Source organism: Rattus norvegicus, chromosome 6, assembly GCF_036323735.1.
Source record: "Rattus norvegicus strain BN/NHsdMcwi chromosome 6, GRCr8, whole genome shotgun sequence".
Lineage (NCBI taxonomy): Eukaryota > Metazoa > Chordata > Mammalia > Rodentia > Muridae > Rattus > Rattus norvegicus.
In genome coordinates, this window is record NC_086024.1 from 44,521,701 (window position 1) to 44,549,199 (window position 27,499).

General features: G+C 41.8%; 1 long non-coding RNA gene across 2 annotated transcripts in view; it reads left to right on the plus strand.

The window, feature by feature from the left end:
• LOC102555927 (uncharacterized) overlaps positions 1 to 27,499 on the plus strand; it is a 49,523-nt gene that overhangs the window by 13,997 nt on the left and 8,027 nt on the right. Inside the window, exons 2-6 of one of the 2 annotated variants that reach the window (XR_354696.5) lie at positions 2,224 to 2,311; positions 5,309 to 5,521; positions 9,282 to 9,669; positions 10,910 to 11,054; positions 18,233 to 18,622. This is a non-coding gene — a long non-coding RNA (uncharacterized LOC102555927). Of the gene's footprint in view, positions 1 to 2,223; positions 2,312 to 5,308; positions 5,522 to 9,281; positions 9,670 to 10,909; positions 11,055 to 18,232; positions 18,623 to 27,499 lie in introns of those variants that run through there. The other variant, XR_010052535.1, reaches the window with a different exon arrangement.

Genomic DNA, 27,499 nt, shown 5'->3' on the forward strand with positions numbered 1-27,499 from the left:
TGTGTGGAGGTCCTTGATCCACTTGGACCTAAACTTTGTACAAGGTAATAAGAACAGATCAATTTGTATTCTTCTACATTTGGACCTCCAGTTGAACCAGCATCATTTGTTGAAAATGCTATCTTTTTTTTTCCCACTGGGTGGTTTTAGTTCCTTTGTCAAAGATCAAGTGACCATAGGTCTGTGGGTTCATTTCTGGGTCTTCAATTTTATTCTACTGATCTAGCTGCCTGTTGCCGTACCAATACCATACAATTTTTATCACTATTGCTCTGTAAGACAACTTGAGGTCAGGGATGGTGATTCCTGGAGAAGTTTGTTTATTGTTGAGGAGAGTTATTGCTCTCCTGAGTTTTGTGTTATTCCAAATGAGTTTGCCAATTGCTCTTTCTAATTCTATGAAGAATTGAGTTGGAATTTTGATGGAGATTGCATTGAATCTGTAGATTGCTTTTGGCAAGATGGTTATTTTTACTATATTAATCCCACCAATCCATGAGCATGAGAGATCTTTCCATTTTCTGAGATCTTTGATTTCCTCAGAGACTGGAAGGTTTTGTCATACAGATCTGTCACTTGCTTGGTTAGAATCACACCAAGGTATTTTGTATTATTTGTGACTATGGTGAAGGGGGTAGTTTCCCTAATTTCTTTCTCAGCCTGTTTATCCTTTGAGTAGAGGAACCTTTAGCTCTTCACTCTGTGTCCTGGCACCCAACACAAGGTGATATAGTACCACTATTTATTAGTAAATGGGCAGGGATCTTCCTTAGAGCCTAAGGATAAAGAATAGGATAATGATAATATATGGTGATGATAAGAATAATGAATTTTCACATCTTCAAGATGCTTCTGAGAAGATTCTACAGCAGGGCTTCAGAGATAGGCGAGCTGATTACGTTCTTACCACACAAGCATAAGTACCGGAGTTCAAGTCATCAGTGCCTACATAAAAATGCCAATACATTGGTGTGTCTACTCTGGATCACTACTCTAGGGATGTGGAGACAGAAGAATGCCTTGGAATTAATGACCAGCCAGTCTGGCAGAACTGATGAGCGCCAGTGTCTGAGTGATGCTGTCTCAAAAAGTAAAATGAAGAGTAATTAAGGAGAATTCCCTAATTGGCTCTGTGTACCCACGTGTCTGTGATCCTACAGACCTATAAATTTGCATAAATACACACAATGAAAATTAAATTAAAAGCAAAGGAATGTCCTGATTAGCACAAGAGCGGCGAGATGGAGAGACAGCATGGCCTCTGACAGACTTCCTAAGGGCAGGACTTACATGGAGCCACCATTATAAATGAGAAACCAATCTCAAGCATACTAAGTAGTTTTAATGTGACCTGCCCTCCCCCTGCCCCCTGCAACTTTTGTGTACTGGGAATCTTATTGCCAGATGATGGGCTTGGGAGAGGTGATTAAATTCTGAGAGCTAATCTTACCCACAGTTTGATCTCCCAATGGACACATGATACTGTACTCTTATTAGGAGCTAGGAAGCAGTAGGTGTTACCTAGTGGAGGGATTAAATTGTAGGAACATGTCATGGGCGCTTCACTTCACTAGAGCCCCTGTTTGTATTCCTTTTTCAGCTTTCTGTGACCCATAATGGGAGACACTTGCCCTACAACTCCCTCCCTGATATGATGGACTAGGTCTATAAAATTGTCCAGAACCTAAAGCTTCCCTCTTTTTCAGTTCTACAGTGAGGAAAGAGCTAACAGGTAGTTCGCAGGTTGAAACATTTAAAAAAATAGAACCTATCATCACCAATAGATAGAAGACTGGGTGGGAAACATCAATATCAAAAAAAGGGGGGCTTCAGAACAACAATGGAGATGAAGGGTAAAGTGGGACACTCTAAAATAACAATCATGACCATCCTAAGTGGATGGATTTGTATCTTATAACAGGCGGGAAAAGGCAGACTATGCAAATTGAAGGAACAGTTCGTGTTTCTGAGAATCTTTTCTCAGTAATCAATGAACATACCAAGAGAAAATGAGACAGGATACAAAGGGCTGAATGACATCACCAGACAGCTGGATTAAAATGACCTTAAAGTTATTCTACCTACTACTGGGTAGACACGCATCAGGTTATGCAGAAAATTAAATGCGACAAACCATTTCCTTGGTTGTGAATTAAACTTCAACAAATGTGAAATATGAGATACCATAAGGTGCATTTCTGAACTGTATGTTTCTTTTGTCAGGGCTGCCATAACGAAATGCTGCACACTAGGGGTCTTAAGCAACAGATGTTTGTTATTCCAAGGCTTGAAGCTCAAGGTCAGTGTGCTGGTGAGTTTCTTGTAAAGCCCAGCTCTCTGGTTGGTTCACAGACAGCTGCCTTGTTTGTCACTTCTTCTCTCTCTGGTCCTTCTTTTGTCTGGGTTAAGTGTCTCCTAATCCCCTGTCATTGTAAAGACTGCAGCAATACCGGATTGAGCCTGCTTTAATGACCCCATAACTTAATTACCACTTAAAAGCCCTGTCTCCAAAAGCCATCACATTTTGAGGTGCTGAACTAACACTCCAAAGTTAGATCATTTGGGGGTACACAATTTAGTTAAAGATCAGAAATTGAATCGGAAAACAGTGCCAAAATGAGAATGAAAGCCATAAAAATCTGAAATCACACAAGGCACACAGATTCAAGGCACAGTCACAAGTTGAATAAAATAGTTCTGGTTGAATGAGACTGAAATTAAAATACCCCACACTGTTGTAGGATGCAAAAAAAAAAAGGTGCCTTCTAAAAGGCTAGTGGCATCAAACAGCTTGCAGAAGGAAATCAAGTTCTGAATCAGTCAGCTAAGACTTTATTTAAAAGAAGAGAAAGCAAGGTCAAGAAAAAGACAAGGCAAGCAAAGAGGTGGTCACGAACAGCCAGGAAAGCAGTGAAAAGAAATAATAAAGCAAAAAGACAGCTCTGTGGATAGTGGACTAAAAAACAGCTCTAAAGGTAGCAAGACATACACAAGTACACACACACAGGGAGAAGAAGGAGTGGTCAAGAGGGAGACAGAAAGAGAGATTGTCAATGTCATTAAGTTGTCCATATACATCAAATGGATAATGTGCTTGCATGAACTCACATTACATAAATGTTATTTACATGCATAACTCTGTTAGCTGTGTTACTGTTATATGTGTCCCTTGATAATAGACATGTGTACAAGATGTATGTGTGCATATCTCTACAGAATTTTGACTACATATATTGAGCAACCTAGATAGAAGCTCAACTCTCAGAAAAGACTAAAATAATTGAAACAAGGCCAAGATTGAGCTGATAATCAGAATTCTCTAAAAAGTATTATTAGATGGTTAACAGATTAAAACAAAACAACTACCCAATATTCAGAGTCTGAATCATATCTGTTCTATAAAATCTCTTCCAAAGTAGAAAGAAAAGAACACTTTCCAGCTATTTTTAGAAGTTCAACGTTACCTTGATGTCAATGCCAGAAGAAGTATAAAAAGATACAAATCACAAAGCCATTTAAATAGCCTTGATAGTATAAACTCAAAAAAGATTTTTTTTAAAACAAATCCAGTAACATGCTTTTTAAAAGTGCAGCACAAATAAAAACATGTTTATCCTAAGAATAGCAGAATGGTTACTATTTTAAGCCATTTTGTACAACTTTAACAAATGAATCAGGAATAAATGTGGCATTGGGCTGGAGAGATGGCCCAGTGGTTACAGGAGTTCACTGCTCTTTTAGAAGATGTAAATTCAGTTCTCAGCACTGATATCAAGGTGTTTGCAACTGCCTGTCACTATAGCACCAGGGAATCTGATGTCTTACACACACACACACACACACACACACACACACACACACGTGTATACACATGCAAATACACGCATGGGCATGCACATAAACATTTTGTGAAAAGAAATGCAGCAGATCTTGTACACGACCTGTGTTCTTTATGCTAAAAATGTAGTACAAATACTAAGCAACTGGAGAGACATGGGCAGCAATTCTCAATGCCTGAAAAGTGTCAATCCTTCATGGATGGTTAATGTCCATTGTTGAGTTGACGGGATTTAAAATCACCAGGGAAATATCTCCAGGTTTGTATGTGAAAGTGTTTTGAGAATATTGAACTAAAGAGAAAAATAAAAATGCATCCAAAATGTGGGCAACATCATCCATGGACTGGGTTCCAGGACCAAATAAGGAGAGAGCTGCGTATCAGTGTTCATATTTCTTGGCTTCCTAACTACAGTTGCACTGAAACCAGCTGCTTCAACCACCATGCCTTGTCTGCCATGATGGACTACCTCTACAAACAGTAAGCCAAAATAAGTCCTCCTTTTAAAAAAAAATTTTATTGATATACATTTCAAATGTTATTCTGCCCTTCCTGGTTTCCCTTCTGAAAACCCCCTATCCCACCACCCTCCCCTTGCTTCTCTGAGGATGCTCCTCCACCCACCCACCGACCAACCCCCTCCCTCCTCACTACCCTAGCATTCTCCTCTGTTGGGGTATCAAGCTGTCACAGGGCCAAGGGACACCCACCCTCCCATTGATGCCAGATAAGGCCATCCTCTGCTACATATGCAGCTGGAACCATGGGTCCCTCCATGTGTATTCTTTCATTGGTGGTTTAGTCCCTGGGATCCCTAAAGGGTCAGGTTGGTTGGTATGATTATTCTTCCTATGGGGTTACAAACCCCTTCAGCTCCTTTAGTCATTCTCCTGACTCCTCCATTGGCGTCCCTGTGCTCAGTCAGATGGTTGACTGCAAGCATCTGCCTCTGTATCAGTAAGACAGCCATATGAGACTCTTGTCAGCAAGCACTTCTTGGCATCAGCAATATTGTCTGCCTTTGGTGTCTGTAGATGGTATGGATCCCCAGGTAGGGCAGTCTCTGGATGGCCTTTCCTTCAGTCTCTGCTCTACTCTTTGTCACCTGTATTTTCTTTAAACAGGAACAATTCTGGGTTAAAATTTTGAGAAGGGTAGGTGGCCTTTCTTAGTTTTTCTTGAGTATTTTGTCACAACAAAAGAAGTGATAAATGCAAGTTACTGATTACAGCCTAGGTGACAGTATGTGTTAATTATCACCCTTTTAAAAAGGAAGAAAAGCAGCCCAGAAAATGGGTGCCTGAAGATATCTGTGGGAGATTAACTTGATTAAATTACATGAAGTGGGAAGATTGTCCCCCTGTGGGTAACACCATCCCCCAGGTGGGGGCTCCTAGCCTGTATAAGAGTGGAGAAAAGGAACTTATTCACTACCATTCATGCATTCCTCACTGCTTTCTGTGATTACAGATGCCACGTGACCCACATCCCCAAACTCTGCTTCTGTGCCTCCCCAACCATGATGGATAATAACCTAAAACTCTAATCAGCAGAAAAAGAAAAGAAGACACCATGCATTGGAACCATTTCTGTGGCTGTGGTAAAGCACATGACCACAGGTAACTTAGAGAGGAAGTGTATTTGGGTTTACCAATCCAGAGAGATAAGAGTGCATCGTGGCAGGTAAGCCTGGCACAAGTGACAGACTTGGTGGTGGGGAGAGGAAGATGGAAACACATACATTCAAGCCACAGGAGGAAACAGCAGTAGTGAACTGGCAGTGGAACAAGGCATTAAAGTCAAAAAGCCAGCCACCAGGGATATACTTCTTTCTACCATCTAAGCACCCTCCGCCCCTCCGCAACTCTGACCCACACAGCACCACCAACTGATAACCAAGTAACAAAATATCTGAGCCTATGGTGGGCATTCTCATTCAAATGACCACGCCCACTTGCATTTAAATTTAATGCAATACCACTAAATGTGGACACCCCGGAAGGTGTGTTTTTAGTTCTTATTCTAGTGTACGCACATTCTCCCACCCTGCCCCCTGAATTTAAAAGGAAATGCAAAGGTGCTAGCCATCAATTTAGGGGAAGAATGAAGTTGGAGTGATTACAGCACTTATTTTCAACACATTATTCTAATGCTACAGTAGTCACGCTGCCATAATAATATTGGCAACGGGAGACACAGATCAATGCAGTGGGCCACAGAAGCCAGAAATAGACTGCAAGTACAGCTAAGCTATATTTGACAAAGATGCAAAGTGATTCAATGGAGAAGGTGAACGTGTTTTCAAAGCTATTAGGAGGTGTGGACATCTTTATGTAAACCCATGAACTTAGTCATAAATAGGCCGTCTTATTCTAGGAAAATGATTCAAAGTCGATCATAGTTCCAACTGTGATTGAAGCACAAGTTATAAAAATCTTTAGAATAGAATGAAAGTTCCAAGTGGGCTCAAACAAAACCCCCAAAACAGCCCATTAAAGAAAACCATAATTAACTGGATCATTTAAAAATTGGATTTCTCTGTAAAAAGGACAGAGACAAAGACAGACTAAGAATATTTGAAGGTTACAGACATCCAACAAGGATTATGTGTATATAATCCTCAATGTTCAATAATTCTCAAACCCTCAACAATAAGAACACCATCCACATTTAAAAACCTAGGCGAAACATGCACCCACATGTTAGCAAAGATATGCATGAGTAAGCAAAGAAATACAGGAGCTAAAACATGTTCCACAGCGCCAGTCGCCAGAAGAAAGCAACACCAAACTGTATGTAGGTATGACTTGTGCACATATTAGAAATGTCGAGTCAATTGGGAGCCAAGCCTGGTGGCACAGGCCTTTCATCACAGCTACAGGAGAAGCTGAGGCAGGAGGGTCATCAGTTCAAAGCTAACCCACTTTACACAGTGAGCCCATGGCCAACTTGAACAAATTGGCTAGACTTGTCTTACATAGGGAAAAAAAGGTCTGGCAACCCAGCTCAGTCATATAGCACCGGGACATGCACAAGGCACCATTCAGTCTGTAAGCATATACATACAATACCATATGCTGATGAGTTGGAAAGGATCTGAGATGCTCATTTGCTGCTTTGGAGTCTATACAGCCAGGCAGTTTTACTAGGAAACATTTTGGCAGGGCCCACAAGTTAAACTTCACAAGAGATACAGGAACCCTGCCTGTAGGCATTTACCCCATGAGGTACACACTAAATTTTGATTGCAGCTCTCTCCAGAATTAGCCAAAGGTTTAAAAAATCCAAATGTCCTTCACTGGATAAGAACACAAACTGTTGTTCTTGAGTCAGTTCATGACCACAGTTACTACCAGTGACCACAAGCTTAGCAGCTTAGAGCCATACAGACTTAGCAGTACACAGCTGTGAGGTCAGGAATTAGAAACCAAAATGCTCTCAGGACAGCATTCTTCCTGCAAAGTACAGATCGGAAAACAAACAAACAAACACTTTTCTCCAAATTTTCTAATTTTCCTAGAAGTCTTTTACATTCTTTGGCCCCTAGTCTTTATCTATAAAACACACCACTCTGATCTCTTCTTCTGTTGTTACAACTCCTTTCTGACTCTGACCCTCCCTCCTCATGTGGATCCTGCAAAGTCCCGTTTCTGTGTAAGGTGACACAATCATAGGCCTTGAGGACTATGATGAATACATTGTTAGCACCAATATATTTTCTGCAACATACACTGGTTCCGTGGGATACTAATGACCACCATAATGGAGAACACTTACACGAAGGTAATAGTAACACAGGTGAGCCTCGGACTCATTATGCTTAATGCTTAAGAAACCAACATCTAAAGTCATGTACTCTGTGTGTCTGAGTACCTGGCTTTCTCAAAAAGGCAAATCCTCCTGCTGGAGAACAGGTCTGTTGATGCCAGATGTGAGAGGAGAAAGTTACAATGAAGTAACGTCAAGCAGCCGATGAAGGGCATGAATGTGTTCTAGCTTCTCAGTGAGCTTGCTGAGTACAGGAATTGGTACCTAAGTTACATCTAATAGAACTCTACTCCAAAAGAAAACTAACATTCAAAGTTGACTTTGCTCTATGTTTCAGAGATATAAAGAGAAATAAAGAGATATTACTTCATAAAAAAGAGCCCCCTTTATTTTTCTGACCCTCAGTGGTGTGATGTTTATATAACTGTAGGAGAAAGGGGTTAGCACAAGAAGTCTGGGTATCAACACCCATTCTTTTGTATGGAGGCACTTGGTATTGTATAATTTATCCTCCTTTCTCACACCTCAAGGACAGAGTATCCTTGAGAGTATGTGTAGAAGGCCTAGAACCCCAAGTCCAGAAAAGAGCTCTGGAGGGAGCTTTGGTGAGTCTGGTCTGCTGCCAATGATTACACACACACACACACACACACACACACACACACACACACCACAACACACACATATCTACATACATACATACATACATACATACATACACACACATACACACACACCACACACCACACACACATACACAGACACACATACCACACACCACACGCACCACACATACATACACACACCATACCACACATACACAGACACACACCACACACCACACACCACACACCACACACACACACACACACACTACACTCCATATACCATAATGGTTACACCATACACACACACACACACTCACACACCACAACACACATACATACATACATACATACATACATACACACACATACACACACATACACACACATACACACACATACACACACATACACACACACATACACAGACACACATACCACACACCACACATACATACACACACACACACACCACACCACACATACACACACACACACCACACACACCATACCACACCACACATACATACACATACCACACCACACATACACACACACACACCACACACCACACACACACCACACACCACACACACACACCACACACCACACCACACCACACACACACACACACACACACCACACACCACACACACACACCACACACCACACACACACACCACACACCACACACCACACACACACACACACACACACACCACACACCACACACCCACACCACACACCACACACCCACACCACACACCACACACACACACCACACACCACACACCACACCACACACACACACACACACACACACACACACCATACCACACCACACATACATACACACACCACACCACACATACACACCATACCACACCACACATACATACACACACCACACCACACATACACACACACACACCACACACCACACACACACCACACACCACACACACACACCACACACCACACACCACACACACACACACACACACACACACACACATCTTTGGCCTTGTTTAACAATCTCACAATTTCAATGAGCTCTATTTTCTTTTCAGGAGGCAGATGCCACCAAAAAAGAAAAAAAAAAATGGATCACAGGAGCCTCAGGAAGATGACCCTGGAGACAGCATCTCCTGGAGAAGTGTCTGCCAGAGTTTATGAGTCCCATGTAAATATGCCTGGATGCCGCTGCCAGTGACCTTTACACTGTTTGCATTTCAGGAAGGCTCCAAACAGAGTTTCTGTCCTTGCAGAGCCTTAGGATTCTAGACTACACTTGGGAAAAACAATAACTAAACCAGATTCCACCTGAGCTGAAATACAGAAGTGACAATGTGGGGAATGTCATCATAACACCTTTCTCCTCCCTGGGTGAGCCCTGGGCCTTAAGAATTGTGTGCAGTACTTCCTGCACGGAGCACTCGGTCCCAGCAACTTTCACAGGTAGGAATTGCTATTATTACCCTAAGGAAGAGGCACATAATTTGGAGTCTTATACTCTATGAGGGTGCAAATTTCTCATATGTAAATATTGTGTGTCAGGTGGGCTGTTAGCAATTTTTCACCAAGAGAAACAATATAGGTACTGAATACATCCCAAGTTCTCCTGACATGGGTAAGCCAAGAGCCCAACCCAGGCTCTACAAGTATGCCAGGGCCTTTCCATGTCACCAGGCAGGTTCCTCTGATATCTCCTGTTCTAGGGTCCCTCCTCCAGATCTATCTAAGGATCCCCTTTCACTAGAGTCAGAATGTGACCTCCATCTAGCCTACAAAGATGAGGGACTGTTTTGTCTTAGGAGTTTTCTATCACCATTTTAATGGCCAGGCAAGGGTGACAGAAACAGCCACCATGATGAATCAGTCAGGCATGGAGTATCCCCTCACATCAGTGGGCAGGAATGTTGATCTCTTGTTTCTAGATCCTTCCAGATAGAAGGTGACTATAGCTGGGTTTTATTTTTTTCAGTTTGGGTTTTGAAGGGCACAGTGAAGATGCATTAACCTTTCCTAGGTGGGTTTAGTACAAAAGAAAATGGTGAGTATCACCTCTCCATCTGCCTGCCTTCAAGGAAGTGCAGTTCCAGTAGGATCCTGCACTGTCCTTTGTGTACAGGGAGCATTCAGGCTGGTGACTCCCTTTAGATGATACTTGGTGACTCTGTCCACTCATATTTGCACAAGTCTTCCATTTTTACCAGACTATGTGTTAATGGCAAGAAGGTTAAATAATAAAATGAAAGGAAGGAGGGAGGGAGGAGGAGAAGGAAGGAAGGAAGGAAGGAAGGAAGGAAGGAAAAGGAGAGGAAAGAAAAGAAAGGAGAGAGCAAACGAGGGGGGGAGAAGGGAAGGTTGGAAGGAGGGAGGGGGAACATGAAGAATGCCCTCCATATCAGACTAGACATAAGAGGGAATCATTCACATACCAACAGAACTGAGAAATAGCATGTAGACAGATTAAATAAAAGAGCAATCTCTCTGGACCAATAAACCTCTAGCTTAGAGAATTGATTATTTTATTTCTTTCTCCCTCTTGTTTTGAGAATTGGATAACTAATTTTGGAAAGTCATTTCAAATACAAAGGATGTAGAGCTAGAGGGGAAAGCATCAGCTATCAGCCCTCAGCCACAGGCCAGATGAGATGTTGCACATCTCTGAGGTGTTTACCCTCTTGTTTTCTAGATTTTGATCTGTGTGTCCTTGGTGGCATTGGTACATAAAACTGCTTGTGTACAATTCAGGGTCTGCTTGTTCCTTCCGAATAAACCACAGCTATTCCTTGTCATCATAAGAGTCAAGAAAAAGACTGAAGAACATTAGTTCGCAGGTGAGAAATCTCTGCGGACATCTGAGATCATGAAAGCATGGGCAGATCAGTTGCACGCTGTCACTCAGTGCTCAGTGTTACAGCAATGTGCATTTTCTGGTCTGACCCATGGACTGGCCCTGTAAGATGCTCATACTGGGAAACATTAGTTGGCATGTGTGTCAGAACTTGCTCTCTTCACATATATGGTAAATGTAAGGTTAGTTCACAACTACGTATCTTAACCATATATTTATAATGGATAAAATTTCCTTAACTGTTACAGTTGCCTCATGGGAAAGGACTAACATTATTCTTTTTATGACCCCTCTACAGCTCTGAAAACTTTCAGAACCACAGAATAAAACTTGTAAGACAAAATTTCTTTGCTAGAATTTGAGAAGTGACAGTTCAGTGAGTGAAGGCATTTGCCACCAAGACTGACAACCTGAGTTCATTCTCAGGACCCCATGATGGAAGGAGAGAATTGACTCTAAGAGATTGTCCTCTGCATCTGGTTGCATGTCATGCACATGTGCACAAGCATGTACATCAGCACACATACACACACACATACACACAATCAATCAATCAATCAACAAAAACAGTAAATAGATAGTAAATAAATAAACAAATACATGTAAGTTTAAAAAAGATTTTAAGTCTTTTACCAGTTAATATTTTGCTTCAGTTGATGTGTATCTTTCGTAATAAACAATTGTATAGTAAATTGATAAATGAACAGGGTTGTGGCTTTTAAATTACCCCGGAGGCTCAAAATTCAAGACTATACTTACAGAGGACTTTACATGCTTTCCTAAAGAGTTAAATTATCCGTGCACTGATTGCTACAGTTCTTGGCATATGTTATCTGTTACAAATATTTTTGACCTGCAAGTGTTTAAGAAAACATCTCAATTGCATGAAGATACATAACCTGAAGTCCATAAGAGTTTTAATTTTAATTAAATGTTTATCCTAAGATCTGTACTAATGAGTAGGTATTGGTAATTATTAGTATGTTCAACATAGTTTACTTTCCTTAGTATATAAAGGACTCTCCGTGCCTTCTAGCACTTGGAATAATATCTTTGTTTGTCTCAGTAGAACCAATTTAAAACTTCAGCTCCAATGCATGAATAAAAAGCCCTATAAAATGTTGTTGCTGGAAGAATAGTGACTTATATACAGAATGGGTAGGCTGAACATACAAGAATTGTGGGGCTTTGGTGTTTTAGGGCTCAGAACAGGGAGGAAACAAAGAAATTAAGCACATGGATATTCTAGGTTGTTGAAGTTATTATATATGACAAGATACTGGTAGGTATATGACACTGATCATGTCAAAACTCATCAACATTTATAGCAAAAAGAAGGAAATGATATGAGCAATCATTAAAGTCATGTGGGAGGTTCATTCAGCATTCTGAGTTCTACCATGAGATACAGGCAGTAACAAAATAATCCAGTTATAGTTCAAGTGTTTAAAATAGAGTCACAGAGGATATGGTGGGTATGGGGATCTACCCTAATAGGCAGAAAGATGAGTGGAAACTGTAACCTACAGGTCAGAGCAAGATGTAGAAGGACTGTGCTCTTATTGATAGAATGTATCAATTAAGTGACCCATTACTAATTCAGTTGTGCGTGTGTGTGTGTGTGTGTGTGTGTGTGTGAGTGTGTGTGTAAAAATGTACATAATATAAACAAACTGAACAGTTAGTAGATGAAGTGTGGGTGTTAAGAGCCAGGTCTTGTCTGTTGCAGTGGGCATGTACCCACAAACTAAGCGAAGGACTAGAATAAAACATACAGCAATAGATTCAGCTGGGGGACCCCAGGACAAATTCATTCTTAGTTTAAGATCGACACACTTCTTTGATGTTGAAATATTTAGAGATATATTTATGTAAGCACATGCTTACATGTTTATATTTACTCCTTTGCTGTGTCAGCAGAGAAGGCACAGAAATACTGGCATCCTAGTTGAATAAATAGAAATTTTCGTCCCTAATAAGATGCTTCAATACATCAGACCTACATAAAGGAATGAGTGAGTGTGGGGGGTGGAAGAGGGAAGATGAAAAGTGAGCTGAGTGCAGTCTGTGGTAATAGGATATAGACAAATGCTTAACAAATACACACATATGTGTGCATATATAACATATAACACACACACACACACACACACACACACACACACACATGCACACACGATCAAGTACCAAAAGAATACAAAAAGCCACATGAAGGTAACCTAATGGACAAAACCAAAGTAATAATAAATATAAATGAAGCTCACTGATAGATAGATTTTAAGGATTCAACAAGCAAATTAATGGTATGGAGAAAGGGGCAAGTATCTCCTTAGTATTTATGAATGGCAGAGTCATGAATAGTAGAACTTAATACTCTTCATTGGAAAAATAAAGATGGTCATTACTATGATTAGAACCTTCCTTCATATAAAAATGATGCCATAAGTAAGCAGGTCACAATTTTACATTTTCAATGCCAGGCACTTGTTCTGTTGCCATTCCATAATATGTATATGGATGTGTGTACACATTCATAATTTTATTAGATTTGTTCTTTGACAATTGCATATACATGTATAAGCCTTCTGATTATCCTCCCACTCAATTCCATGCCAGCCCTGTCAGCATCCCCCTGGGTTTATGACTTTCTGTTTTGTTTTATGGCCTGTTGAGATCCACCAGGGATAGCTACATGGCCATGGGCCTCTCCAGTGGATCCTGGTAAGCTCACTAGCCCACACTTGTTCCTGGAAGCACAAACATGGCTGCTGAATAAAAACTGAGTTTCAATACCACCCAGTACTGAAGGATACCAGGAAATCCCATTTCAAGAGGTCAGGATTATCTGATGAAGGCTTCCTCCCAGATCTCCTCTGTTCTGTAACAGTAACTTTAAAAGTTGCCCTTGTCTCTGAGCCAGCTTTAGAAAAAGAGGAGACCATCCAGCAGCACGGATGCTCCTGACTTGGATGTATATGTTAAATTCAGCTTCGTTCCCATCTTATTTCTTGTGGAAAGTGTGCTGTGTGTACTTGGCCCCTTTGAGATGTGTGTGTGTGTGTGTGTGTGTGTGTGTGTGTGTGTGTGTGTGTGTGTGTGTAGTTTCTGTGCTAATGATAGGTGGATGGCAGGCACAGGACTGGATAAGGGTAGAATTTGTAGCCAGGCCATGTGCTTTGGATATCCACAGGGACCCCCAGGATGGCCATCAGCTTTTTGTTTGGCTTTCCTTCATGTAAAAGAAAAGCAGCTTCTGTTTTATTCAGAGAGCCAGTATGGAGTCTGCATAACACATGGTTCAAACTTACTTCCTTTATGCTGAGCGCGTAACAGTGCAGCTGAACAGCTTCGCATTTACAGGGGATTTCATGCATGACAAACTGCATTTAATCAACTTCCATGGCCTCACCCTGTTCCCTACCCTGCCCATCTGTCCCTTGGAACAGAGAATCAAGGATCATGGGATGTAAGTCGTGTCTTGTAAGTTGACAAAATGAAGACTTACAAGGGGTCAATGCCAGCTCAGAGTTGGATAAGTACTAAGTAGATAACCCCACTGTCCTCGTGGCTTTATTGTCAGGGACAGGGCTCCCATTCCTAAGTATGGGAACTAATTCACCAAGTGTCATTGCATGGGAGCACAGTTCAAACACAATTGTAAACTCTGAAGGCACCGTGAACACGCCCCATAACCCGCGTTCATGAGGATCTGATTCTTCTTCACTGTAGGGCTGCTGTAGACTTTGAACACTCCACACGCAGCTTTTGTTTCAGGTCTTCTCAGGGTGCTGGGGTGGAACAAGGTTTGCTACACAAACATGAAGTAAGAAAGCAGCTTCAGAGAGAGAAGGGTGGGAAATAGATAGGAACCAATGAATAGGGTTGTGTACAGATGACCTATCATGTGCCCAGCCTGGCCTCAGCCCTTTACAACTATTCTATAGCTAACCAGGTAGTTCCTGAAGTCAGTACGTTAGTTCCCATGAAGGAAACTACATTAAGGAGAGTGAAGTCATTTCCTCCCATTCATTGAACCAGCGAATGTCAGAACTGAGATTTGAACCCACACTAAGCATTTTCATTACTGGGGCTACCAATAGAGGATCCCAAGTGGATTAGTAATGGTCTCGGGGCTCTAGACTCTTAACAATCCATCTTCCATTTTTCTCACCTGAGAAGATCAGAATGAAAATTTTCCAGTGAGTGTTCTCTGTATGCAAAGAATAGTCATGTGTATTTTCATTGGCTTTCTACCCAATTTTTTTTTAAATCAAGAACAACGGAATATTTTCCACTTGAGTATAAATAGATGTCTCAATTGTAAAGGTGCCTAGAGCTCAAAGTTACTTAACTTCCAGTTTAGGTATCCACCCTGCATTGCACAATTATCAAATGGGATATGGTGCAATTTTTTTTTTAAACAGACTAAGCAAAACAAGTATTGAGTAAGTAGAATCTCTCTGTATCCTTGTATGTGCCTAGCAACCTTGCAGGTCTGTTAGGGAAAAAAAAGGCTCTTGACGGTAGCTCAGAAAGATTGTCAAAGAGTAGGAATGCATGGGACTTTGAGATGTTGCAATGGCTTGGGCAGGCTGAAATGAACAGAGAATAGACTGCTAGGACTTCCACTGCATCTTCTGCTCTCTTTGTTTGAAGGTAGTAGCATCTACTTGCCACTGAGACGAGAGCCAAATAAATACCTCTGGCATATCCCTCTATTTACTCTTCGGACAGGTGAGCCTCTAAAAGGTGTGCACTGTTTTCCAATGTGGATTTTTCTGCTGAATAAAATAACACATCATTATAGGAACTTGGGAAAAATTAAGAATTTCTGTTGGCCCATTTCTTCTCTCTAACAGGGTGGTTTTGTTCTTGGCTGCTCCCTTCCAGCCTTCCTTGTCAGTGTAAGTGGTTTAACCTGTGAGACAAAATGAGGAAGGCACCATGGGCTGAGGGAGGCATCCTCTTTGATTAGAAATTAGAACTCTGAGGTGCTGAGTTGATGTCCAAGGGGCTGAGGAGAGGGCTCAGTTCTTCCATGTGACCCAAGCTTGGTTCCCAGTACCCTACAGGACTGCTCACAACCTCCTGAAATCCAGTTCCATAGAATCTGATGCCCTTTTGTAGCTTTACAGCACCTGAGTACACTTATACGTACCCTCCTACTTTACAATGAAGTGTGTAACCAAAGACAATTTCTGGACCTGTCTAAAGTGTCCTGCACAGGTCCCACAGATGGGACTGAACTCTAGTCTTGTGACACAGAATCCATTAGGTTTTCCTGTTATTGTCGATCCACTATAGTTTGCATTTACCACCCCATTGAAGTGTCTTGCTTCATTGTGCTCATTTAAATTTATATTTTATATAAGTAATTTAAACATCAGTAGACATGTCGCCATGTGCTCTGAAACACTACATTTGGCAGCAAATGTCAATTTCAGCCTGCAAAAAAAAATTCAAGGCTGTGACTGTTTTCTGTAATCATTGTACATTTTGCTAGATATAAAATCTAATTTTGAACAGGGAGGAATTGATATCTCTGTGCCCTGGAAAATTCCAGAAGGTTGTTTGTGTTTCACATTCTTAACTAGTCCCCATTATCTTAGGGGGTTGGAGAGAACCCATGCAGGCCTCCAGTGTTTATTCTCCACCCTCTTAAACATCCCCTGGTAGGCCCCACTACCCTCCCAGGTCCTACTTATCTCTTCTGAGAGGTTACTCTGTACTTTTGTGCAAAGCCTCCTCAGATCTGGCTTGATTCAGCAACCATAGTTTGCCTCAGAGCAAGAAAACAAGAGCACAACCAGATGATTTGGTTATCAAGGTTACTGAAGCTGGGCTTTCCAGGACCAAGTTTCCCTGTCAGCTGTGCTTATGTTTAAAGCAGATCTGCTGCATTCCCAATTAAGGCTTTCGGGGGACTAGAGGGCATGGGGTGATGGCAGTTACTGTGGTGTGGTTCTGAATGGGTGGTAGCTAGCATGGCTACAGGAAGATCTCATGAATGTAGCCATGGCCCCAGTGACCAGTGAGTGGATGCATGTGTGCCCATCATGGTTCTTCAGAATAAACCAAGCATCTATGACTTCAAGGAATTGCTCACAGTGATTGTAGAGGCTTAGTGAGTCCAAAGCATGTGGAGAGACCAGCATGCTAAAAGCCAAGGGAATCTACAGCTAAGGTCTGAAGCAATCTGTTGATAAATCCTTTTTGCTGGGAAAAGGGGTGGGGATCAAGTTTTTTTTTTCTACTCTAACTATATGAAATCCACTCACACATGGAGGGCCACCAGCTCTAATCAAAGCTCAGTGATTTAATACAAATCCCACCCTATACCATGTCATACAACCATTGGGAATAATTGTCAGCAGCATATCTGAATGCCATGACCCAGACAGGCTGACACAAAGTCAACCACACAACATTCTTGCACAAGCAGGAACTGGGAGCAAGTGGCAGAGCTTCGCTGCTTCTCCAGTGCTTCTCCATGGAGTATTTTTCACCCAGTTTCTAAACCTCCAGTTACTCTGAGAGAGTGCAATGTCTAAACAAGCAGGGGAAAGAAAAGAAAAAAGAAGAATGACGACTTCTGCAACACAAGGATGAATTTGTTTGAGAAACATTAACTGGCAGGCATTCATCTCCATGGATTCACAAGGTGACTCAACTCCTTGCACTGTCTCAGATAACTGACTTTAGTATTGGGGTAGAAAACAAACTAGTTCTAGAAAGCATATTATGTTGCTGCTTAAGCTGTTGAAATAGCAAAAGGCGCTAAGAGATGTTTGTTTAGGTGTTCAATCCGATTGACTTTGTTCATTTTCACCTGGGTGGTAGGTTGCTGGCTCCACCAAGAAGGATTACAAGAAACAGACACAGGAAATGTGCCCTTGTGTCAAGGTGGGCTGCCAATAGGCAGTGGCATCTACATCATGTCATTGCCCTCCTCATGAAGACCTTGGGTGAACAGTATTTGATTCAGAAAACAAAATTTTGCTCAGTCAAGGGTTCACTTTTTGACTTAACAATAGAGAGTTAATTTTGAAATATACATATATATATGTGTGTGTGTGTGTGTGTGTGTGTGTGTGTGTGTGTGTGTGTGTATAAGAAAGACATATATAACATGTATATATTTTTCTTTCTTTTGATATATAGGAAGAACAAAGACCAAGACAAGAACAACCTCAAGTAACATTACAGACTGGGTACTTTCTTTCACATATACTTACTATACTCTACTGTGTCTGTCTTTCTCTCACAAATATGTCCCTTTATGTTTTTTCATTTGATTGTTTTTTAAAGATACTTAATTGTAGTTAATGATCAGTTTTACAGACATCTCAGATACATTTTTGAAAAGACATAAGAAGTTAGATCTAGGGATGGGTTGGTTTTTAGATAGATGGAGAGAGATAGATGGGTGGATGTAGATGTCTGAATGGATTAAGATTGGATGACTGAGTTGATTGAAGAATGGATGGATAAATACAGTTGAATGGATGGATGTAGTTGGAGAGTAGGATGACAATTAGATGTATGAGTTTTTGGATGGATGGATGGATGGATGGATGGATGGATGGATGGAATATTAGATACTCATTTGACAAAGTTATACAAATTATCTTTGAAATTATGACCTTTACAAGGTTATTCTAAGAGGAGGAGGGACTCTCCACTATAAGGGAGAACTGTTTTTATGAGGAAGGGAGGTGGGTGAGGGGAATCTCTATTGCACTAATCTTTGGTGGACAGAGCTAATTAAATAAGTGACTTAGCACTCACATCATCTGGTTAATGCACCACCAAATGGGCCCCAGATACTTCGGTCATTATACTGATGGAAAGCTTTTGGGGAGAGAAAACACATCTCCCTGTGATCACCCTGTAATTATCCATTTCTTGCCTCGCTCTTGCTGGTTTTGATAAGATCCATTAGGCTAATAATTACAGGCTCTGCTAATGTACGATGACTCTATAGACATACGCTTCTTTCAGTCACTGTGTGAGACTGAAATACGTTAACCTCTTAAATGTCTTCAATCATAGGCTGTGTCAGACCTGTATTAACAGCCTGGCTCCACTGCCCAGGCTCCTGCTAGCTGCACACATGTGTGGAAACAAAGCCTTTTCATTTTGCTCATGGCTATTTCCCTTTTTAGGAACATGAAATGAAATACTGTGTTTATCCTGTAGGTCCCAAGAATGTACGTCAGCTGCAATGCCTGAAATAGACATGGTTTGTTGCCCTAAATATTTGATTCTTGAGTCAAGTTATTATAATTGCTAGACATCTTTCTTTAAATAGAAGGGGAAGCATAACAGCGCGTTTGAAATAAATGCCATGTGAAGATGTAGCATGGTTCCTCTTTAAAAAATATAATATCCCTAGGCTTAACGGATGCGCTAAATACTGATGAGTTTTTTAACTTATCTGAAGTTCTGTAGCTTTAAGGAGGCAGGATTAAAAGGTCTCAAGGTTAGGAGAAGGTTTGTAGCAGTTAAAGGGATTTCGGTTACAAAAAGACATAAACTTAACACAGCCTTTTGTAAAACCATTGCATTGTTGATCAGCCAAGGCTCTAACCCTAAGGCTGCTGTTTCTGTTAGTCTGATAAGTGTATTCAGATTAAAGAGTGACGGCAAATACACTTACCACAGACAAAGCTTTGCACAGGGCAACCTAACTGCCTTTGAATTTCTTGATAACTTATCTTCCACAAGCAGAGCAGAGCTGAAGCTGCCAGGCCACCTTGACATCTAAGGAGATGGCCTTCAGACAGAGATATCTTCAAGGAGTCTTGCTTGGGATGTAATCAAGTCAAAGAAGAAAATAGAGACTAGGAGTTTCTGGGTGTTCCTGGAATATGCATTGTGGTGTGAAATGCCCACTAACATCCCAGTCTGATTCTTGTGATGTTGTTGTTGTTGTTGTTGTTGTTGTTGCTATTGGTGTGTGTGTGTGTGTGTGTGTGTGTGTGTGTGTGAGAGAGAGAGAGAGAGAGAGAGAGAGAGAGAGAGAGAGGGAGGGAGGGAGGGAGAGGGAGAGGGAGACAGACAGACAGACAGACAGAGGCAGAGGAACAAGAAGAGTGAAAAGGAGAGACTTCATCAGGACTAACTTGATGGAGAGAGATGAGTTCTATTAACTTATGTCTAGAGCAACTTGCTAATTTTTAGCCCACATTTACACTCAATTTTCTGCTTACCGATAGCTATGCAGGTTGTAGAAAACAGTAAATTAAGATGAGCATTGTACCCAAATGTTGTCCATGGAGAAGAAAGCTAATAATATGCATAAAGAGGTACAAAGAAGATTGTACGCTAACAAGACAGACCCTCATAATGAGAAAATCGGGAGCTACTCCCCTCTCAGAGAGGAGGCACTGGCCCAGCTGGGAGGTGGAGGGGGAACAAAACACTACGTGCTTCCCAGGCTGGTTTCTGTTTGGCCCTTCGGATCTAGGCTGTCTCTTTTTATGTAGTAAAACAAATGCAGAAATGCAAGCTCAGCACACTGCTTATTCCTGGCTCGTCAAGATGCATGTGTGGGTGAATTCCTGTCCTATTTATTTCTCCATGGAGTTGACTCCAAATTCACTGAGGTCTCTTTCTCACAATGGCTCGGGCCCATCTCCTCTACTTCCACCATTAGGAGCAATCCTATTCTGGTAATGATGGCCATACGGTGACAAACACAGTGTGTTTGTTGCACTCTAGACATTTCTCTTAGTTTTTGCAAGTAGCATTGCTTTCCACATTCTACCATATTCCTAGCTTTCTTCCCATGGACCACGTTGCCAACATCCACCCATTGCCCCCCAGGTCACTACTTCAATGCAGGCCCTTATTTGCCTACTTAATGGGTATGCAAGATATCTCTGTCCTCTATTTACATTCATTGGTGGGTGGGACTAACAGTTAAATAAGCTCAGTCTTTTTTACCAAAAATCAAATTATTCAGTATTTCTAACCTGAGCCTGGTAAATGTGAAACACATCAGTTTTCTTTGAGAAAATAATGGTGTATTGGGGGTGGGAAGGAGGATTTATGACCTATCGATAAATCACACTGAATAAAACAGACAGGTTCAAGATCAGCGATTCCAACTCACAGGAGAAGGCAATTGGAGCATTCCAAGTGCAGCCTGTCATACAAGCACGGGAGGAGAGAATAGAGGTTGAGATTCAGAAAACGCATGCATTATTCAGCCAATGTAGAGAGCCTTCACTCACAGCCAAAGAGACAGGAAGCCCATCACAGTCAGAGCAACCTCGGAAAGCAAGGGCTAGTTCTTGTTATGTGCCAGGCATCGGGGACAGGAGGATCCAGAGGAGGGTGTGAAAGGCGACAGGCATTTCCCTAGACATCTACAACAGGAGATGCTTCGTGGAATCACATCCTAAATGCCGAGCAGAAGTGCTCTCCTTCTGAGTGGTTCTATAAATATTTATTAATTACTCTGTGCCAGGTGATAGACTAAACCCAAAAGCTCTCAATCAGTCTAACAAAATCTCTACACTCCTCAGCAGAGTGATGTAGGCATGAAAACATGATGCAGCATTTAAATGTGTAAGGCCAAACACACAAAGGAAACCTTACATAGTTTTGAATTGTTATATTAACATCATATACAATTTTAATATATGTATAATATGCATACCATATACAAATTGTACATACATTATGATGTACATTAATACAATAGGTTAAAATACAAAAAGCTAAGTCATTTTTTAAAAGATACATTTTACTTGTTGTTATGTGCATGAGTGTCTGTGTGGGGGGCGATGTGCACGAGTGCAAATGTCAGAAGAAACTGGAAGATATCAGACTCCCTAGAGCTGGAGTTAAAGGCCATTGTGAGCCACTAAGTGTATATATTGGGAACTGAATCTGGGTCTCTGCATGAGCAGCTGGTGTTCTTAACTGCCTGGCCATTTCCCCAACCCTCTAGCTACCGTACTTTTTTACATGTCTTTCTTCCTTCTCCAAAGGAGCTTCCCTCTCTTCAGTAGATCTTCCGTCTTTCTTAGAAAGTCTCTTTATCTCTGTCTGTCTCTGTGTATGTGGGTATCTCTGACCCTTGTTGCTGTCTTTCTCTATCTCTGTCTATATATCTTTCTGTCTCTGTCTTTGTCTCTGTTTGCCTCTGTTTGCCTCTGTCTGTCTCTTCTGTCTCTGTCTCTGTCTCTCTGTCTCTCTCTCTCTTTGTGTGTGTGTGTGTGTGTGTGTGTGTGTGTGTGTGTGTGTGTGTGCATGTGAGATGGGGGATAGGACCCAAGGCCTTACACATACCATGTAAGCACTTTACCACTGAGCCCCACTCCCAGTCCCATGCACCTTAATGCAATTGTTTTCCCGGTAGCTTTCTAAGAGTTCATTCCCTGCAAACACGGCTTGGCAGAGATAGTATTTCGAGGCATGTATAATCATAATGTAATACCAAAAATAATCTATGATCTCCCTTTCTGACATGCTCTGAGTGACTGCTAACATTGCTGATCTGGAAGGTTCACTGAACCTGAAACAGCAGGAAGTGACAGATGTCAGTTGGTGCAGGTGACACGGGCAGAAAAAGAAATACTTCCCTCCCAATTCACAGGTTCCGTCTGTCACTCCATTGAGAATCTGTAGCCCCTGATTAGGGACTGTCATGCAGGAAGAACCAACCATGATGTACAAATAGAGAGAAGCATGCAGGTGCATGGCAGACTTGAAAGGAAGAGAGCACAGTGTGACGCACACTCAGAGTGCAAACAAGAACAAAACTGGCGGCAGCTGCAGAAGCCGTGCGACTGAACGCTTTGACCTTGCCTTTCAATTTTTTGACCTGGAAAACCAGAGAGCAACAATATCAGATTTGGGTTCTGAAACTTCGGGTTCATACGAACATAGACGATATTGCATACAGTTCTTTAGTTCTTCTTTTTTTCAAATAATGAAACATTATTTGAGAGCACAGAGCAGAAGAGAGTTTTCATTTTTGAGCCTCTCAAATTTGTCCCCTATCTACCAGCAGTAGGGATATCACAAAAATTAAAAACAAGAAGACATTCTGAAAGGGTCCATTTTGACATAAAAACTGTTTGGTTAAGAATTCACTTCCAGACCGTAAGCTAAGGTAAACCTATCAACGGCCATTTTCATGGAATTTTTAGATTTGACTTCTCCCGTGCTTTCCAAGCAGGGGACATGGGTGTCCTCAGCCTCCTGTCTATCCCATGGATGAGAGCTGTTATTTTTTCCTTTCACCATTTCACTGGCATTGTGTTCTTTTTGTTCCCCTCACAGCAGGGAAGCTGGACGGCAGATATTTGTTCAATAACACACCATCAGCAAAGAATAGACAGAGACACTGTTTCCCTTTCCACTAGGCAAGAGCTCTCCCTGATCTCCCTGTCCAGTCACTGACCAGAAAACAGGATGGAGATGTTGCTGTATCTTGTAACAAAGAAGCCATCTTTGTCCACTGATCTTTAAGTCCCAGAGAAATTTAAATGAACAAAGACTATGACATTGGGGGAAGTCACTAAACACTCTCTAATGAGCCAGCTACATCAAATCAGATGTTCCCTATCAGATATTTTCTCTGGCATAATTGGCCCACAACTCCAGAGAAATTCATTTGTTCATAGATGTTTTTCTCTTGGAAATAGTCTGCACATTCTCACAACTCAGCTGAATTTGTGTGTGTGTGTGTGTGTGTGTGTGTGTGTGTGTGTGTGTGTGTGCATGCATATGATGGTGTGCATTGTATTTCTGTGTACATGTTTCTGTGTGTATATGTGTGATGTATGTACATGTGTGTATGCATATACATATATGAGTGTACATGTATATATATGTGTGGGTACTTGTATAAGTATGTATGTATGTATGTATGTACATCTATATGTGTGCACGTGTTATATGTAGATGTGCACATACATGCATATGTGTATTTAGGTAAGGGCTGTTCTTGACTACCTCACTCGTCTGTCCATAAATTGCATTATTTATTGGTTCTACCCAGTCTTTGCTGGATGGCAAAGTTAGAATTGATTACTTCCTCTCTGCGCTTCCATAATAACAAACGTTTGAATCTCTGTCACTCAGAGGTATGAAAACATGGAAGAAAACCTGTGTCTGTTTTCTCACTGTCTTGCCTGGGAAGACAAGCAAAGTGAGAGTATATGAATAATTTTCATGTGAATTCCAATCCAGCTATCATTCATTTCAAAATGTCACCATCTAACTGGTTACATTATTACCAAATATAAATCCAATTCAAATCACAGGACAGGAGAGTACCTGCCTGGTGTGTGCTTTGTACTGCATAGAGACATTTTTTAATCCTCTCTGATGTTGGAGTGGCAGTTTCCTCCACTCAGTCTTTTCATTGTGATGAGTGTTTGTGGGCGGGTGTGACCTGAGACAGAAGTGGCCTGTGGGTTCTAGGTAGAAGTTACCTTCCAGTCAATCCCTGATTTTTCTTTGCCAGGGGGTGAGTGTTTGTTGTCAGAGCAGTGTTTCTGCACTGGAGATGAAGAGAGACCTGGAGACAGAGACATGCCAGGCAGTTGCTGGTCAGCATCCTTTGTGCCTGACGGGGAGCCTCCCATGGAGTCCTTCACATTTATATGTCTGTTGTAGGGCCTCCTGTGATAGAATCAGGGCCAGACGCTTTGCCCAGCCTATTCAGAACACTGTCTTTGAGGGCAGAGAGGAGACTCTCTCCTAGGATTACACAGAGTTTGCACAGGTCCTTTCTTATTTCTGTGATAGATGTGTTTCACTGTTAAGCACTCTCCCCTGCTGTGGAGAATGGTGAATGATACATGATGTTTTGGTCTATAACATCTGTCTAAGGAGACACATGCAGAGGCAGACTCTTCTGGTTCTGTTGGTGAATACAGTGATGAAGACAAGCACCAGAAATCAGGCATGTCAACCATGGGCCGGACCAAAGGGCCTGGTGGACACCCTGTAAAACCTTTATCTGAGTTAAGCATTGACATTTGAGAGAGGGGGGGAAAAGAATACATCCTGCTGAAAATGTAAAATGGAGGGGAGATGGGGGAAGGCTGACAGAATTAATACTGGGGACAGAGAGTAGGAAAGGCAGCTGCATGGTGTGTGTCAATGGAGCACCAGTTTGCCTTGATGGTCATAAGAAACACCTCATCAGCAGCAAAAGTTCATGCTTCTGTCACAGTTGAGAGCAACTGTTTTCAGTCTGTGCTGGCCACAGCAGTCTCACTTCGTTCCATGTGTCTTCCTCATTCTGGGATTAGGACCAAAGCAGGGCCACATCTGGAACACGTTACAGTCACAGTAGAAGAGGCAAGTTAGAAGAGTGCCACAGCTCTTAAAGCTTTTGATCCCATACAAAGCCAAGCGAACTTAACCTTCTCCCAATTGATTAGTCATCTCGTCACCCAACCATGCCTAATATTAAGAGGAAAGAATTCTCTGCCAGCAGGAATCTGTTGCAAGGGCAGAGGTGTAGTTGGCGTGAAGCAAAGGCATGATATGTTAAGCATCAATGATGTGAGTTTTAGAACCTGAAGACCATGGACAGGTGAAAGGTTTCCCTGTGAGCAAAGGTTCTAATAGAATCGCATCAGCGCTCTCTGGGACCCTGTATAGTCAGTGCGGACTGCTGTAACAGAAAGAACAAAACAAAATAAACAGACATGGACTAATGAGCATAAGCAACAGAAACCCAGCTCTTAGTAGATTCCAGAATCACAGTTGGCTTCTAATAAAGTGTCTCTCTGGTTTGAAGAAGGCCTTTAGGTCAGAGCTCCCGTATCTACAGTTCTGAGTCATGGGTAGACTTTGGCAGGTCTTTTAAGCATTGACATTGGCTCATAGCCTTCCAACACAGCGAGATAACCCATCATCATTTAGCAATCCTTACCTTGCTACTTTTTGTTTTATAACAAAATGTAATTCGTTTTATAAAAGCCAGGCTAGCATGATTCTCTTCCCTTCTCTTTCCCTCGTACCCCTACCCTGTTCCTTTTTAGCCATAATAATGGATCTTCAAAGTTGCACACATTACTTCCAGAATCATTTGATAACTCGTGGATTATCTCTCATGAGTATCCAACAAGGTCATTCTGTACTTTGAAATCTAGTCTGGAGTCTGACGTGGTCAGGGAAAACACAATAAAAAAGAGGCAAGAATAAATGACTGGTGACATCATGGAGAATACGTTCTATTGTCCCTCAATAATACTTGTAGGCTTTGTATGCCCGGCTTGTCATTGAATAATCAAAAACTGTGCCCTGAACATGATCAGAGACATGGCTCTGTGTGAAAAAGGGGGAAAAGGTGAAATGGAAGACGACCTTTCCAGAAAATCTCGAACCCTAGCAGAAATCATTCTTTTCACTACCTGCTCGATCTGGCAGGGCTGGTCCTCTGCGCCAGGGTGCTTTGCTCTGTCTTCTGCCCGTCAACTCTCTTTACATCAGTGATCTAATTAGCCAGGCTGCAGGACCAGCAGAGGACCAGGCAGGCTCACTTAGCTCGTTAAAAGTTCCCAGTCTCCTACTTGGGAAATTGTTCTCTAGTTTTACCAGTGCTGTTTGCCTTTTGCAGATCTCAGGGGAGAGAGGCAGGGCTAGTTGAATTCCTGGTAAGGCCCCTTGGCTCAAGGCCTCCATAAAATCTTGGCACCAGCCTTCCTGACTTGGGGCTTTCCTCGTTAAACCGAGAGACAGGAGGTAGTTGTGTGGCTTTGAGAGGCCCAGGTGAGACAGACTAGTCTCCTCCTCCCTGAGGGCTCAGAGCTGAGACAGACCTCTTAAAGTGAGGTTAGGAGAAGGAGACATTGGGCTCTGTAGGGGAGAGGCTGGGACATAGCCATGACAATAGATATGTGCAAGTTACAAATCAAGAGTTCCAAAACTAACATGCCATATGCACACCATTGCTATACACCCTATACAACCTCTATCTTATACTTGTACTTATACTTGTTCATCCTCCTTACGTTTACTTTATTATTTGGGTCTCTTGTCATTTCATAGGAATAACAAGGCACAGTGCAGAAGCAGTTTGGAGAGAGAGAGAGAGAGAGAGAGAGAGAGAGAGAGAGAGAGAGAGAGAGAGAGAGGAGAGAAGAGAGAAGAGAGAAGAGAGAAGAGAGAAGAGAGAGAATGTGCAAGTTCTGATTTGCTGCAAAAAGAATAAAATCTCTAGAAATGGCCAGTCACCTCTATCATACCTTCACACACTCACTAGCTTTGTAAATCCTATTTTGAGGGGGAATTATCTCGAAGGGTAAAAAGGGTCCAGTGCTCATCAGCAGATACCCTAAAGGACAGGAGCCACTGTAAGGGCCAGTGCGCTGATCATAATTTGTAGATGAATGAAGTCACAGCAGCAAGGGGAAGCAAGAACTCTATCCCTCTTCCCCAAGAATCAAATAA